The 16,292-nt window shown below is 43.4% G+C and overlaps 1 protein-coding gene across 3 annotated transcripts in view; it reads left to right on the plus strand.

Moving 5' to 3' along the window:
- Positions 1–16,292, plus strand: part of SCAF8 (SR-related CTD associated factor 8) — a 230,891-nt gene that overhangs the window by 152,698 nt on the left and 61,901 nt on the right. The gene's annotated exons all lie outside the window — the stretch shown is intronic.

The raw sequence follows: 16,292 nt of genomic DNA on the forward strand, positions 1-16,292 counted from the left end.
ACCCTCAGGGGAAGGTGAGGAGCCAGTTGGGTGAGGACTGACCAAGGTGTAGATGTGTGGATTTAGTGTGAGCACACAGTAAGTAAAGCCTTGAGAGAGAGGGCTTGAAGAATGACTGGGACACAGGTTATGGGTTCGTTTAATGTTGGTGGCAATATTACCTTTATAATCTTCTAGAGGGAAAGAGCCACTCGAGGAGGAGGAAGTTAAGGTAATGAACTGACTGTGGGATTCTCAGTACTCTGTCTGCCTTCTCAATAATAGCATTTCAGGCCAGGCGTGGTGGCTCACACCTGTAATCCCAGCACTTTGGGAGGCCAAGGCGGGCGGATCACCTCAGGTCTGGAGTTCGAGACCAGCCTGACCAACATGGAGAAACCCGGTCTCTACTAAAAATACAAAAATTAGCTGGGCGTCGTGGCACATGCCTGTAAGCCCAGCTACTTGGGAGGCTGAGGCAGGAGAATTGCTTGAACCCGGGAGGTGGAGGTTGCAGTGAGCCGAGATCGCTCCATTGCACTCCAGCCAGGGGAACAAGAGTGAAACTCTGTCTTAAAAAAAAAAAAAAAAAAAATTTAGCCAGGATTTCTCTAGTTTGGAGCAAAGCGGTAGTGTATAATTTTGATTGAATTGTTACTTAACTGTTAAAGATGAGGAATTAGCATTCTTCTATACAGATGTCACAGCTGGGTTTCAAAGGAAGCGGGAATTGGAAAATTGGGCATCAGATTTTGGCTGTGCCATATTGCCTTAGACTACTGTCCCCCCTGAATCAGTTTCTCATACTCAAGGCAGCCTTAATATCTGTCTTGCAAAAATGGGAAGATAAAAGGGTACCTCGTTCGGGAGACAGTTCTAGCATATGCTCTATAAATGTTTGATCAATAGTATCACCTGTGACGAGACCACTCTCACAAGGTTTTGAATTATAGCCAGCATGTCAGCACTAAACCCTGCTTTTTATAATCCGGGTACAAGGGCAGAACATCTTTGGCAGCAGAATGCAAGAATACTTCCACCGTGGCAACCCGATGTAGTTCTAGAATATTATAAATATTAAGGACTTGGTGAGAAACCATTCATTCATTCAGCAAATAGATCTTGGGTACCCACCGTATACTTAAAGTATTTTAGTAGATGAGGCCAGGCACAGTGGCTCATGCCTGTAATCCCAGCACTTTGGAAGGCCGAGGAGGGTGGATCACTTGAGGCCAGGGGCTTGAGACCAGCCTGGCCAACATGGTGAAACCCTGTCTACTGAAAACAGGAAAGTGAGCCGGGCATGTTGGCTCACACTTGTAATCCCATCTACTTGGGAGGCTGAGGCAGGAGGATGGCTTGAACCTGGGAGGCAGAGGTTGCAGTGAGCCGAGATCACGCCACTGCACTCCAGCCTTGGTCAAAGAGAGAGACTCCGTCTCAAAAAATAAATAAATAAAATATTTCAGTAGAGATTCTAGTTCTACTGAAGTGACAAAAACATACAGAAAAAAGTAAAATTCACCTAATGCTCTTTTTGTACTGGCATGGTTGGTATCAGACAATTTTAACATCAGCAAAACTGGCAAAAACGATTAGTTTTTTAAACTGCCTATATTTGGCTTCACACAGTAGCAGTTTAGCACTTGGAGCTGTAAACGTCTGTCCATTGACTGTCCCAGAGACCGAATAATCGCTGACCTACTACTGTTTCTTCACCCAGTCCTCCCTAAAGCCACTATGCTGTCATACGGTGGCCTGCATGGGGACCTACCTAGATCAACATGTAAAAAAGATACTTCACTTCCTGTGTTTTCTTCCCAAGAGGTTAATGCCCACTTTATGTTCCTCATTTCCTCTTTTTCACTGCTTGTTCTGATAGTAATTCTAGTAATAGCCTTTTGTACATACACATAATCTCTTTAACTATCTGCATCTTCTTTCTCACCCAAGGATAGCCTTTTGCATATGTACATATTCTCTTTTATTATCTGCCTCTTCTTTCTTTCTCACCAAAGGAAGGTAAAGAACATCCTGCCCAGCCTTCTAGGCATTCCTTCAATAATTGTCGGCTGCCTGTGCATGACACTATACTGGTTTTATAGTCGATAAAGTTTGTATATGACATTAGTTCTACATTCATAAAGCTTGTACTTTCACAGACATGACAATTTATAAACTAAAAACTGTAAGATGAAGTAGAAAATGTGTCAGACTACAAGAGACTTTTTCTACTCCTTTTTTTCATTTTCAAATTAAAAATGCATTCATGTAGAATTTCAGATGTGCTACACTATTATTTGATATAGTGTAGAAAAAGGAAGTGTTGAAACTAAAAAATGAGCACATGATTGGTCATCAGTTGGGCTGTAGGCTTTGTTCATTTATTTGTTAAGCCAGCAAATAATTGAGTGGCAGGCATTGTATTGGATGAGAAGTTAAGGAAAAGACCTTGCCCTCCTTCACTTGAAAGCTCGGGTGCAATGGTCCAGGAGGCGGGAAGGCATGGAAACCGCATGTGCGTGGTATACTGTCTGTGACTCCCTGGGCCCCATCTGGTGGCTAAGAGGGATCTAGCTAAAAAGCTTCATCAGGAAGGTTAGTCTCAAAGCTTTTGAAGATGGTAGGGGATGTGATTTTACAAAAAGATGGCTGTGAGGGATGGGGAAGCAAGCCAAGGAAACTAAATAGACCTCTTTGGGAGGGTGAATGTTTCCTAAGTCTTTGATTCAAACTTGGCTAAGGGCAAAGGACAAGGGAAATGCCATAATTTTGAGAAAGGGAATGACGTAAATATAGTGTGATGGTAGTTTTCCATCTTTTAAATGACTTTATCTTTTAGGCTGGGAAAGAGTAAATGCAGGTCAGCCACCTATTTATGAGTACCAGTTCATCTTTTTTAGAAAGTCAGATAACACTTTTCAAGACATACTGCTTTTTAATCCTAGACATGAGAGACTTATGAAAGGCAAAAGATATGATGATGCTTCACTTAACTAAATCCCAGAAAATCTTGGCTCCCTTTCTAAAAATCTTGAAATACAATGTTTTTTGGAACATTAATAAGAAGACAGCTTGCTATCACCAAATTGTTAGTCTGCATTAGAAACTCAAAACTGCTAACAGATGCACCCAACAGATTTTTAAATATGGAATTATTTCAGCCAGCTGCCAAATCATTGATCTATATAACTTTTTTAAATATGAAATATACATATGAATCTATATAACTGTTCAATTGACAAATGTTCCTGTTTGTAGTGTATACCATGAACACTTGATTTCCAAACTGAGACTTGCCTTGACTAGAACTAAGCTACTTAAATTAACTCAGTAGTCTAAAAACAATTTAGATTAAGTTTTTTAGAGTAGGGTTTAGGTCTTAGTCCTGATGCTCTCCTTTAACTAACTAACATTGGACAGGTCTCAGCATGCCTGAGAATTTTCCACATTCCTTTAAAACCATGTTTCCAGTTTGTACATATGAGATTTATACAATGCACATATAATCAGTATATGTTGTTAGAATATATTTAGAAAAACTCCCCACGTGTTCACATTAATTAGGTAATGAATTTACTAAAGCACATGGGCCCACGTCAACTGTGTGCCCACATATATTAGTCATACTTGCTCCCGTGAAGGAGCTGAATAGCAGAGGAGTGGTAAACAGAACATCGCTCCTGTTCACTTTAGAAGCTAGACTCCAGTCCTGGACATAGCTGCCTGTCAACTCTAAACCCCATCTATTTGGGGGTTTGTTTAAAATGGGTGCACACAAGAGAGTTGTCAGCCCAGACTCCCTGGACCTGTGGCCGCGTGGTATGAGACGGAGACCTAAGTTTAGCCAGTCCTGTCCACACACCCACCCAGTCCACCCAACTAGATGCCTCTTTAAAAAATAAGCAAGTGTATCTCTCTCCCATTTTTATAATAAAATTCCACTTATGAAGCTTCTCAATTTTGCAAAATTTTCCTTTTGTAATTTTTTAAACTTTTGTTAGATTTTAAGAGTCTTTATCTGTCCCTTTATATAGATAAAATTGGGTCTCAGAATATTCCTATTTATTTTTTTCATTAGGATCCTATTTTTTAAATCATACAAATAATGCATACTATAGAAAATAGTATAAGATAGAGGTAAGTATGGAAAAAATAAATCACATGATTCTAAATCCGAGCATTTTTTATTCTTAAAAATACAGGATAATTCTGTTTGCCATACAGAATAAAACACTGCAAAAAGAAAATTGTTTTAAAGAGTACCAGACAGTGTAGAGTAGAGGAGGCATCATTCGTTCTGGAGTCCCCAGAGCTGGGCTTTCAGCCTGATTTTGCCACTTACACAATACGTTGCCTTGAGCCACAGGCCTACTCTCTTCGAAAATGGGATAATGATGCCCGTCTGTCCAGGGTGCTGATGGGAATCCATGGCAGAGGCAGAGTGAGTGTAAAGCAAATGGGTGGGTGTTACCAAGTATACGGCTGTGCATAATACCTGTCATTGATCACATATACCTAAAGTGCTGCTGTTACTAGAACATTTATTGGAAGACAGATTTCAAAGGGTTCTGAGTTGAATTCAGTGGACAGAGTTTTGAAGAGGAAAGCTGTTTTAGTTTGCTTACTGTTGCTTTTAATAGAATACCTAAAACAGTAATTTATAAATAAAAGGAATTTATTTCCTACAATTATGGAGGCTGAGAAGTCCAGGGTCAAGGGGCTGCATCTGGTGAGGGCCTTCTTGCTGATGGGGACCCTGCAGAGTCCTAAGGTGGTCCAGGGCATCACACGGCAAGGGGGCTGAGTGTGCTAGCGCAGGTCTCTCTTCCCCGTTTTGTAAAACTACCAGTCCCATTCTCATGATTACCTATTAATCCAGTCATCCATGAATGGATTAGCCCATTCATGAGGGCAGAGCCTTCATGACCAAATCACCTCTTAAAGGCCCAACCTCTCAATGGCGCCATGTTGGGGATTAAGTTTCAGCATGAGTTTCAGATGGGTGGACATTCCAATCATTGCAAAAGCTGACACAAGAGGGATAATAAACTCACAGTATAATCTTGCTAATATGTGTAAGGTGACATATAATCCTAATGAAAAAGAAAGGAGGTTCTTGTGCCCATAGTCTACTCTCTGATGGGCCAAATCTGAAAAGACCAGCACAGGAGAGGCAGACTCCTACCTAATTCAAGAAGAATGTGGAAGAGAGGTACAGAACTGTAAAGGCAAATCAGGAGGCTGGAAGTTAGTTTGAGGATGAAGCTTATGTAAAAGCAAGTGCCTGTGGCATTATGTTAATAAATGACAAACCAGAACTCCATGTCAGAAGGAGCTAAAGCCCAAAATAGGTGGGAAGATGATGAGATTGTCCCTAGTTGTTCTCAAAGTTGCTGTTGCCTTGAAAAATGACTTCCCTGGGAACCAGAACATGTAGGTTGGCCTCAAACTTGCTGCCAAACAGGAACTGTGGCAAGCCGGAGAGGATTCTGATGCTTGGAAGTGGGCGAATGTTTTGATTTTCAAGCAAAGAAAAAGCTAGCTTCCTAGAATTACAGGCCAGTGAACTTGTCATCATTCCCAGAGAGTGCTGAAAAGAATTAATTAAATGATTTTTCAGCTGTTAAAAAGGGATCCTCTGCCCCAGCGGAACTGGCAGAGGATCCCTAATAACAGTTCCTGCCAAAAAAATGATTGCAGCTTTGAAAAAGAGGGTTACTTCAATGATGAATGAGAAAGTGTTGTAGATGCTGTATCAGGATTTTGGTAAGGTATTTGAGAAAGGCACTACATTTCTTTGTGAAAAGGCAGGAGAAACAGGGCTTGGATGGCAGTGCAGCCCCACAGGCTCATACCCACCATGCTACTCAAACTACCAATTAATGGACCTATGTCAACCTGGGGTGGAGGGCTGCAAGGGTGGACCTCAGACCCCAATCTCAATGAGGTAGAGAGTGAGGTGAGACACCCCCTTACCTGGCCATGGCTTAAGAGTTGTAGAGCAGAGATCAGAAGCCACAGCCTTGGTCAGAGGAAGGGAAACAAGCCCAGCTGGATGAAAAAAAGGAGTATGGAGACAAAATGGGGGGTGGGGAGTAAGGGACGCTGAGGACAGCTGAGAACCAGGGGCTGCAGGTCTGCCTTGGGAAGGCAGGCAGGTGGGTTTCAAAGGCGGGGCGCCATCGCTTGTGCAGGTTTGTCATTCTCGGTGCACTCTTGAGATTGTCACAGATCCATTTAAAAGGGCTGAAAGGAGACAGAGATTTGTAACCTCAGACCTGCCCTCTTCAACTTATTTATTACCAGTGTGAATGAGGACATGGATATAAGACATGTTCATTAAGCCTGCAGGTGATGTGAAGGTGGAAGAAAGAACTAAAACATTGGATGACTTCTGTACCTAGGTCCAAAAAACTCAGTTGTTCTGAGTGTGTGATAAAATGCTATTTAGTCGTGACCCATGAGGAAGAGGTAGAGGCTGGAGAGTCAGTACAGTTTAACATGGCTACAAAAGCCTAAGGAAGGCTTAGACCTCTGTAGCAGAAGATGAGATGGGTAACAATCCTTACCTTAACAATATTACTCTGTCCCACACAAATCAGACCACATCTGAAATTTTAAAATCAGCTCCAGTTTCCATACACTAAAGGGCAAATCTTGAGTATATCCATTGGAGAATGCCGTAGATACTTTGAGATTTCATTCATATATATATATATATATATATAAAATATTAATATATAATAATATATATAAAATCCATATATATGGATTAATATGCTCACCCTGGAGAGCATTTGAGGGATTTTAAGGCCACTGGCTTGAAATAAGCGACGTGCACCTGAGGGATTGGATGTATCTTTGGTAACACCAGACGGCATAGGTTTGAGCTTCTTAGCCTTTGGCGCTGTCTGAAAAGAAAATGGAGGCCTTGGACTGGGCGTGGTGGCTCATTCCTGTAATTCCAGCACTTTGGGAGGCTGAGGCGGATGGATCATTTGAGCTCAGGATTCGAGACCAGCCTGGTCAACATGGTGAAACCCCGTCTCTTCTAAAAATACAAAAATTAGCCGGGTGTGGTGGCTCATGCCTATAGTCCCAGCTACTCAGGAGGCTGAGGCAGGAGAATCGCTTGAACCTGGGAGGCGGAGATTGCAGTGAGCTGAGATGGCACCACTGCATTCCAGCCTGGGCAACAGAGTGAGACTCCGTCTCAAAAAAAAAAAAAAAAAAAAATGGAGGCCTTGGGAGAGAGACCCTGACCCTGGAGACACCCCCTGGACAAAGGTCACCTTCAGGGAAGTTAGAGAGACAACTGAGGTATCTGAGGAGACGTCAATCTGAAGACACCTAGGCCCCTTTGGAGCTGAGGTTATGTGGTCCTCATTCTGTCATTTATATGTTCGTGTAGTGTGGGTACTGAAATCATCACATGCTCCTTCCGCATTGGTGGTATAAAAGCTGTGCTATTTGAGATTGTCTCCTTGTTAGGGGTATGATTCGAACTGGAAAGTTTGGGTTATCTTGTATGACGAAGGTATCAATTTCAACCTAGTTTCTTCCATAAGACCCATTCTAATCCTTCAGGGAGGAACTCGATTGAAATGAGAGGCCCCAGGAAGAGAGGCAGCACAAGGAGACCATAGGCCTAATTTGCATGCTCACACTCCTGGGTGCCAGAGAGCAGAGCACGGTTTTTTGTTTGTTTGTTTTGAGACAAGGTCTTGCCCTGTTGCCAAGCTGGAGTGCAGTGGCGCGATCTCGGCTCACTGCAACCTCCTCCTCCTGTGCTCAAGAGATTCCCCTGCCTCAACCTCCTGAGTAGCTGGGACTACAGGCGTGCACCACCATGCCCAGCTAATTTTTTGTATTTTAGTAGAGACGGGGTTTCACCATGTTGAGAATGGTCTAGATCTCCTTACCTTGTGATCTGCCTACGTCGGCCTCCCAAAGTACCAGGATTATAGGCGTGAGCCACCACACCCAGCCCAGAGCACATTTTTATAGGTTAAAGTGAGCTGTATTTTTTCCTTAAAGCTTTTAAAATGTTTTTCTTTTCAGATAAGGTGATAAGGATAGACATTTTAATATTTTTTAAGTTTTTAAGGATTTGTTTATTGTTTTAAATATCGATTGATTGTTTGTTTGTGACAGAGTCTTGCTCTGTTACCCAGGCTGGAGTACAGTGGCTTGATCTCGGCTCACAGCAACCTCTGCCTCCTGGATTCAAGCAGTTCTCGTGCCTCAACTTCCCGAGTAGCTGGGACTACAGGCACCCGCCACCATGCCCAGCTATTTTTTTTTTTTTTTGTATTTTTAGTGGAAACTGGGTTCCACCATGTTGGCCTGGCTGATCTGGAGCTCCTGGCCTCAAGTGATCCACCCGCCTCAGCCTCCCAGAGTGCTGGGATTACAAGCATGAACCACTGTGCCCAGCCAATTATTGTAAATACCAAAGTCCTTCCTTAGAACTTCGGTACAAGCCAGAAGTGCAGTGTCATTAACTATAACTGATAAACGATGGCAGCCTTCCTGGTACTTATCAGTGCTGCTGTGACCACAACCTACGGTTAGGTATTTGTCCTTGTCCTTTTGAACAGGGGAAGGGATTCAAGAGCCATGGGAACTTTGTTTCTGACATATTCTCAGGGAGAGACAGGGATCCGCTGATTACTCTGATGGGGACATGTTGGACTAGTCATTGTACACACATTCCTTCCCACCCAAAATGGGAATGCTTGTAGGAAATCAGGGAATATTTTTCCAGGTCACAGGTTTACCTTCTTAACACAATTTGAAAGCAGTGTTAACTACTGACTTTCCAAAACTACACTCTAGGCCAGGCTTTCTTTCCTAAATGGAGACACCCATCTCCACTGCCTAGGATGCTTATTTTATGCGTTATGGCATTGGCCTGAAGGCCCTTGGTTTTCGATACTAGATGGCTCCAGAGTGTTTCACTTTGCACAGGTCAGCCACCACTTCTCCTTCTTCCTCTTCTTCTCCTCCCTTCTGTCCCCTCTCCTCTCACTTTTTCTCACTCCTCAAGCGCTTGCACATTTTCTCTCTTAGAGAAAGCCCTAAAGAGCATCCTACCTCAAATCAGACCCATCCCATGCCCCCATCCCTTCTTTTCCCCTAATCAGTTTTTTCTTACAGCGTGGTTCTGCTCACTTGGTGTCACTCTGTCTGTCCACCAGTGTGTCCACTCCAGAGGTCAGAGGTGGGGCTTTATTCACCTTTTGTTTCCAGCTTCTAGGACAGTCCCAGGCATGTGTATTGTAAGCTCACGATTATTATCTGGTGGAAAAAAGGAGAGAACATGTAAAGGGCATATTTTTACAGTCAGGGGTAAATAGTAAAGGATAAACTTCTGAAAACCGTCTTCAGTTCTGGAGCACCCCCATCTTGCTGTAGAAATGAACACAACCTATTATGCTAGTTCAGTGTCCTTGAGGTATCCGGTCCTCGACTCCCTGGTAGGGTGCTAGATAATATGCAGGATACCCAGTTAAGTTTAAATTGCAGATATACAACAGGTAATTTTTAGTATAAGTATATCCCACGCAATATTTGGAATACATGTATGCTGAAAATTACTTCTCATATTTTTAACTTGCTACATTTGGCAACCATACCCCCTAGTTTCCTGATATACATTGGCCATATGCAAGGACCTTTTAATGTTCTCTACAGTTTTCCTAAAAGAAATCTGAGCTCTAATGTCAGCCTTGCCCCTGGTAATACAGTACCGCTGATTAGAGCCGAGGTTCATTCAGAACTTTTTTTTGACTGAAATACATATCATGAAATTCATATCATGAACTCTTTAGAGGAGAGTTGCATTTGTATACACAACTCTCCCCTAAACTCCACCTCTTTTTCTCTCTCCCAAGAAAACATTAAATATAAATAAGAATGACTATTACAGGAATAACCTTGAGCCCGTCTGATTTATTATTTGAAACAAATTATTTGCAGGTTCAGACTTTATCATTGCAACCAAGCTTGGCGAATGACTCGAGACACCCCTCTCAGATGGTCTGGCATTACCCTGCAGATGCATGTGGAAGTTGAGGGTGGGTGGCTTAGAATTTAGTGCTAGAAAATGAGGATTGTGGATTTTATTTTACATAAGAGATGTGTTGCTTTCTTTGCAAGGGAAAAAATATCTTGAACCCAAAGAGGACTTTTCTAAAGAGATAGAGATGGCTCAGTAAAAGCCCACCTCATTACTAGAAAAACAACCCAAAACATGTATATTATTAAGAGTGGGTTAACAGTCTCATTTTTACATGTAACAAAGCAAAAGTAAAATTTAGCTCCACTGAGAGAGCCATTTAAGTGGTTATAGTGACCAGATGAGAACATGTCCTGGATTTAAAAAAAAAAAAAAAAATAGTTTTAGTGAAAAAAAAATAGTTGTAGTGAAAAAAAAAAAATAGTTGTAGTGAAAATCTTTTTGAAAGTACAAAATGAGAAATGAGTCTGTCTTTTCAGAGTTAACATTCACCACCATGTTTTTATTGTTAGTTTGCTCTAAAAATTGCCTAGGCAGTTTGAGAAATGCCAGAGACATTAGAGGCCTGAGTCACAAAATAAACCAAAAATAAATCCACTGAGATAATCTTTAAATGATTACTTTGAAATGTAATTGAGGATTTGATATAAATTTTTAAAAGACAAACGCTAACATACTGCCCCATCTAAATTATACCTCGAGTTTAATTTCCTTTTCTTAAGTAATAAATAAATGAATAGACATAATATTTATATGAATCCCTTAGTTCCACTCAAGAACTTATTGCCAGCAGTTTTGAGACTCCTGAAGCATGGTTACACATGATGTTAAGAATAATGCAGACGAGGCTGGGCGCGGTCGCTCATGCCTGTCATCCCAGCACTTTGGGAGGCCGAGGCGGGTGGATCACCTGAGGCCAGGAGTTTGAGACCAGCCTGGCCAACATAGTGAAACCCCATCTCTACAGAAAAATACAAAAATTAGCCAGATGTGGTGGTGCGTGCCTGTAATCCCAGCTACTTGGGAAGCTGAGGCAGGAGAATCCTTGAACCCGGGAGGTGGAGGCTGCAATGAGCTGAGATCATGCCCCTGCGCTCCAGCCTCAGCGACAGAGTGAGACTCTGTCTCAAAAAATAAATAACCCCTGGCATGGTAGCTCATGCCTGTAATCCCGGCACTTCGGGAGGCCAAGGCAGGCAGATCACCCGAGGTCAGGAGTTCGAGACCAGCCTGGCCAACATAGTGAAACCCTGTCTCTACTAAAAATACCAAAATTAGCCAGGTGTGGTGGTGTGCTACTGTAGTCCCAGCTACTTGGGAGGCTGAGGTGGGAGAATCCCTTGAACCCGGGAGGTGGAGGTTGCAGTGAGCCGAGACTGTGCCACTGCACTCCAGGCTGGGTGACAGATTGAGATTCTGTCTCAATAAATAAATAATGCAGATGAAATTGTGGCACACGAATGCCCACTTCCTGTTCCCTGGGCCTTCCTCGTTTTATTCTGTGACTCCTAGCAGTGGGCTTCCTCTTTCTTGTCTCATCGCTTTGCGTACCCTTGTTGCCCTGTGTTGTGTCTGCCAAAGTCCAGCTCCTGCTATGTCCACCTTCTCCAAAGCAGTACCGATTGAGCATCCTGGGAGGTGTTCCAAAGAGTGAGCTACAGAAGGGGAAGAAATTCTAGCCAAAAATTTTGACAAAGGTTTTGGCCATGAGGCCCTTTCGAGATGATTTCCCCACATGAGCTTTGCTGACAGCTCAAACCCAACTGTGGGTCATGGATGCAAAGGAGCCCTTTGCCGGGTTGAGTTCATCTTACCCCCTTGCAGACGGTTCCTCCCATCTGACCTGCAATGAGAAGACCACAAACAGCTATAGCCACACTAGGATGGAGCCCCTTGTTGGGGGATAAATAGTTCTATGTTAAGGAAACATCACAAGAAAGAAAATGGCCATAATTTTCTGGTTGTGTAATACTTTCTTGTAAACAGTTTGCAGTCAGGGCTGTGCTGAAGTTGTCCTGGGACCTGTTGGAATATTTTCTTAGTCCTCTGTCTCCCAGCTGAGCCAGCCACTTAAGGGAAGAACACCTAACCCTGTCCCTTTTTTTTCCCCCTTGAGACGGAGTCTCACTTTGTTGCCCAGACTGGAGTGCAATGGCACGATCTCAGCTCACTGCAACCTCCGCCTCCCGGATTCAAGCGATTCTCCTGCCTCAGCCTCTCGAGTAGCTGGGATTACAGATGTGCACTACCATGCCCAGCTAATTTTTTTTTTTTTTTTGAAACGGAGTCTCGCTCTTTTGCCCAGGCCAGACTGCAGTGGCACTATCTCAGCTCACTGCAAGCTCTGCCTCCAGGGTTCATGCCATTCTCCTGCCTCAGCCTCCCGAGTAGCTGGGACCACAGGCGCCCGCCACCTCGCCCGGCTAATTTTTTGTATTTTTAGTAGAGACGGGGTTTCACCATGTTAGCCAGGATGGTCTCGATCTCTTGACCTCAAGTGATCTGCTCAGTTCAGCCTCCCAAAGTGCTCGGATTACAAGCATGAGCCACCATGCCCGGCCAAACCCTGTCCTTCCTTGCAATCCAGTGTCACCCAGTTTTGCAGTCCCTTGTGGTGGTTGGAGTGCCGGGTAAAGGGTCGGCCTTTCCACTGGCACACAAAGGAGTCTATTTACTATACAGTTTGTTTAGCACTTGCATACAAATGATAACTGTACTTACAACTTAAAATTTTTTTGTGGGCCATTTCTCAGTGTATATATGATGAAGGGAGAGAAAGAGCCAACTTTTGTTTCTGACATTTTTACAACACCTGACACTGAATGGAGGCGGTCATTTCATCTTGACTTATTATTTGTAAAGTGGATCGAGCTGTCCTACAATACACATTACAATTTCATGCCCAGGGAAACATTTCAGTCTCCCAGAATGTGGTGCCTGATGTTGACAGGGATCTGGCTCCAAAAAGCAACAAGCAGTCCTGAAGGGCATTACACTTCAATCAAGAAAATGTCCCATAGTTCACAAGAAGAGAGTGTCATCCTAGGGAATCCCTGGGATTTCTTGTGTGGATCCAGGGGCATGTTGCATCTGTATTGCTCCCTGATTGAACAGATTCATCGGTAGTGCTTTAAATCATTTCGGAACGAACCTTTCCAAACAATTATACGTTATATATTAGATGAGTGGCTTTCAACCCGTATCGCAGAGGCTGTGACGCAGGAACATATAGGGCCCTCTAAGGGACTGGGCCAACTCAGCTTCCACCCAAGCTGCTGGCTACTCATGTTTTACACGTTGGACTCTTAGCTTGAAAAATAGGAAACTAATTGCAAACGAATGCCTGAGCACCTTGGCATTCCTGGCACTAACATTTATGGCTTCAGCTATTACAAACCAACACATAACATAATACTCTAATTTTGCTAAGGCACAAATGTGAACAGCATTAACTGCAAGGTGGGTGGGCGGCCATGTGTCACTCAGGTGGGTGAATCAGCCTTGTTGATTGCTGCCATCCACACCCCACGCAGCCTTTTTTTTTTTTTTTTTTTTTTTTTTTGAGATGAAGTCTCGCTCTGTTGCCAGGCTGGAGTGCAGTGGCGCGATCTCAGCTCACTGCAACCTCTGCCTGCCGGGCTCAAGTGACTCTCCTGCCTCAGCCTCCTGAGTAGCTGGGATTACAGGCGTGACACCACCATGCCCAACTAACTTTTGTATTTTTAGTAGAGATGGGGTTTCACCTTGTTGGCCAGGCTGGTCTCAAGCTCCTGACCTCAAGTGATCCACCCGCCTCGGCCTCCCAAAGTGCTGGGATTACAGGCGTGATCCACCGTGCCTGGCCACCACAGCCTTTTTTAATCATCACTGCATACCTATTTTAAGAGGGGGGTATTACATACTATGATGGGATTTGTAATTTGGGGATTTGCTAATTTCTGAGATGTGTCCCTCGAAAATGTCAAGGGCTTCCGTGAAGAGGTACAGGCCTGGACAGTGATGGAGTGCACGCACCCTGCCGGGGGTGTTGTGTATGAGGTGTGTTTGCAGATGTTGCATGCTCTTCACCTCTGAGCATGCGAGGGAATTCTCTGTGGGTTGCAGATTCAGCATACCTCAGCTCTCAAACACTTCAAAGGAAGAGATTTTCTTTTTGAAACGGATTTTTGCTCTTATTGCCCAGGCTGGAGTATGATGGTACAGTCTTGGCTCACTGCAACCTCCACCTCCTGGGTTCAAGCAATTCTCCTTCCTCAGCCTTCTGAGTAGCTGGAATTACAGGCGCCTGCCACCACGTCCAGCTAATTTTTTTGTATTTTTAGTAGAGACTGGGTTTCACCATGTTGGACAGGGTGGTCTCAAACTCCTGACATCAGGTGATCTGCCCACCTCGGCTTCCCAAAGTGTTGGGATGACAGCCATGAGCCACTGCACCCGGGCCTCGATTTTCTTGCCCCAAATCCTGGCCAAGGCCTCTGAGGAATATGATTATGGAAAGCCACTCATTTTTTTAAAAAAATCATGTCTTGTTCTATTCTTTCCTTTTGGATCTGCCCAAGACAACTGTTCGTGAATCTGCTGTTTGTAGAAAAAGAGTATCTATTAGTGGTTCATTAATTTGGATCATGTTTGGAGTTCTCAGTGAGCTTGTTAAAATAAGATACTGTTCCTTTCTCTTTTTTTTTTCTTTTTTTTTTTTCCAGACAGAGTTTCACTCTTGTTGCCCAGGCTGGAGTGCAATGGTGTGATCTCGGCTCACTGCAACCTCCACCTGCCTCCATTCAGGCGATTGTCCTGCCGCAGCCTCCTGAGTCGCTGGGATTACAGGCATGCGTCACCACACCTGGCTAATTTTGTATTTTTAGTAGAGACGGGGTTTCGCCATTTGGTCAGGCTGGTCTTGAACTCCTGACCTCAGGTGATCCACCCACCTTGGCCTCCCAAAGTGCTGGGATTACAGGCGTGAGCTACCGTGCCTGGCCAACACTGTGCCTTTCTAAAAACTATTATTCCACTAAAGAAAAAATAGAGAGACATGCAATTCAAGTATAGTCTTTCACTAACATGATTGTTAGGTATGTTAGAGATAGTAGGAACCTTAGCTGAGTCGTCCTTGCTCTGTGGTTTTAAGCATAAAAATAACCCTAATTATTGTATTTGCTACCTTGTGCCCACTTTACAGACATGAAGCCCTGGTTTCTGTAAGTATATGCATACAAGTAAAGATCTAGTGAAGGCATAGCTGAGTCCTCCCATCGAGGGCAGCTGGGCATGGTCCCTGCAAGAACTGTTGCTGGCCGTTTGTCCCCTCCTAACCTTGCACCACCCAGGGCTGTGGGTAGATGTTCCTGTCCTAGATATTCCAGGGGTCACTTGTCCCTTGGGCTGCGTTTTCTGGCATCCCAGAAAAGTGAGTGGCTTGTCATTTCCTTGACTAAGTCATGTCAATTCTCTGCCACTAATTCAGTTTGCAAATGAGTTTCTTCAGCTATTTAAAAAAAAAAATAGCATCTGCTCAAATGGGCGGCCATATAGTCTCTCCAATTCAGTTGTGGAGACAGTTGAGGACACCAGATTGAGTGTGTTTCGGCAAACTGGATATATGAAAATCGAAGATTTTTTTAAATGGGTGATTGTTCACTTTTTGAAAGGTTTCTTTGCCTACAAAAAGATTAACAATAGGATTTCTTCGAAAATTGACTTCTTCCAGCACACTAAAAATAGGATTTAATTAATGCCTTGAGTTTCTAGAGCATACTTTATGCATAAATGTGGCATGCCTGTAAGAAATATTGAAAGTTTTTTAAAGTTAACATTTAAAATTATTAAAAATTTTCATCTGATGGGTTCAATTCTACTAAAAAAAAATATTGATAGTTCTCACTCTAGTCTTCAAGGTGGAAGAATACATCCTACTAAATGATAGTTTGAGGCTGGGTGCGGTGGCTCATGCCACCACTTTGAGTCATCCCCAGCACTTTGGGAGGCCAATGCAGGAGGATCACCTGAGGTCAGGAGTTCGAGACCAGCCTGGTCAACATGGTGAAACCCTATCTCTACTAAAATACAAAAATTAGCTGGGCGTGGTGGTATGTGCCTGTAATCCCAGCTACTCAGGAGGCTGAGGCAGGAGAATCACTTGAACCTGGGAGGCGGAGGTTGTAGTGAGCTGAGATCGCGCCACTGCATTCTAGCCTGGGTGACAGAATGAGACTGTATCTTAAATAAAATAAAATTAAATTGAATTAAATAAAAAAAATTTTGAACATGCCAGATTTTAAAGTGAGAG

The sequence above is a fragment of the Nomascus leucogenys genome, chromosome 3, assembly GCF_006542625.1.
Source record: "Nomascus leucogenys isolate Asia chromosome 3, Asia_NLE_v1, whole genome shotgun sequence".
Classification (NCBI taxonomy): domain Eukaryota; kingdom Metazoa; phylum Chordata; class Mammalia; order Primates; family Hylobatidae; genus Nomascus; species Nomascus leucogenys.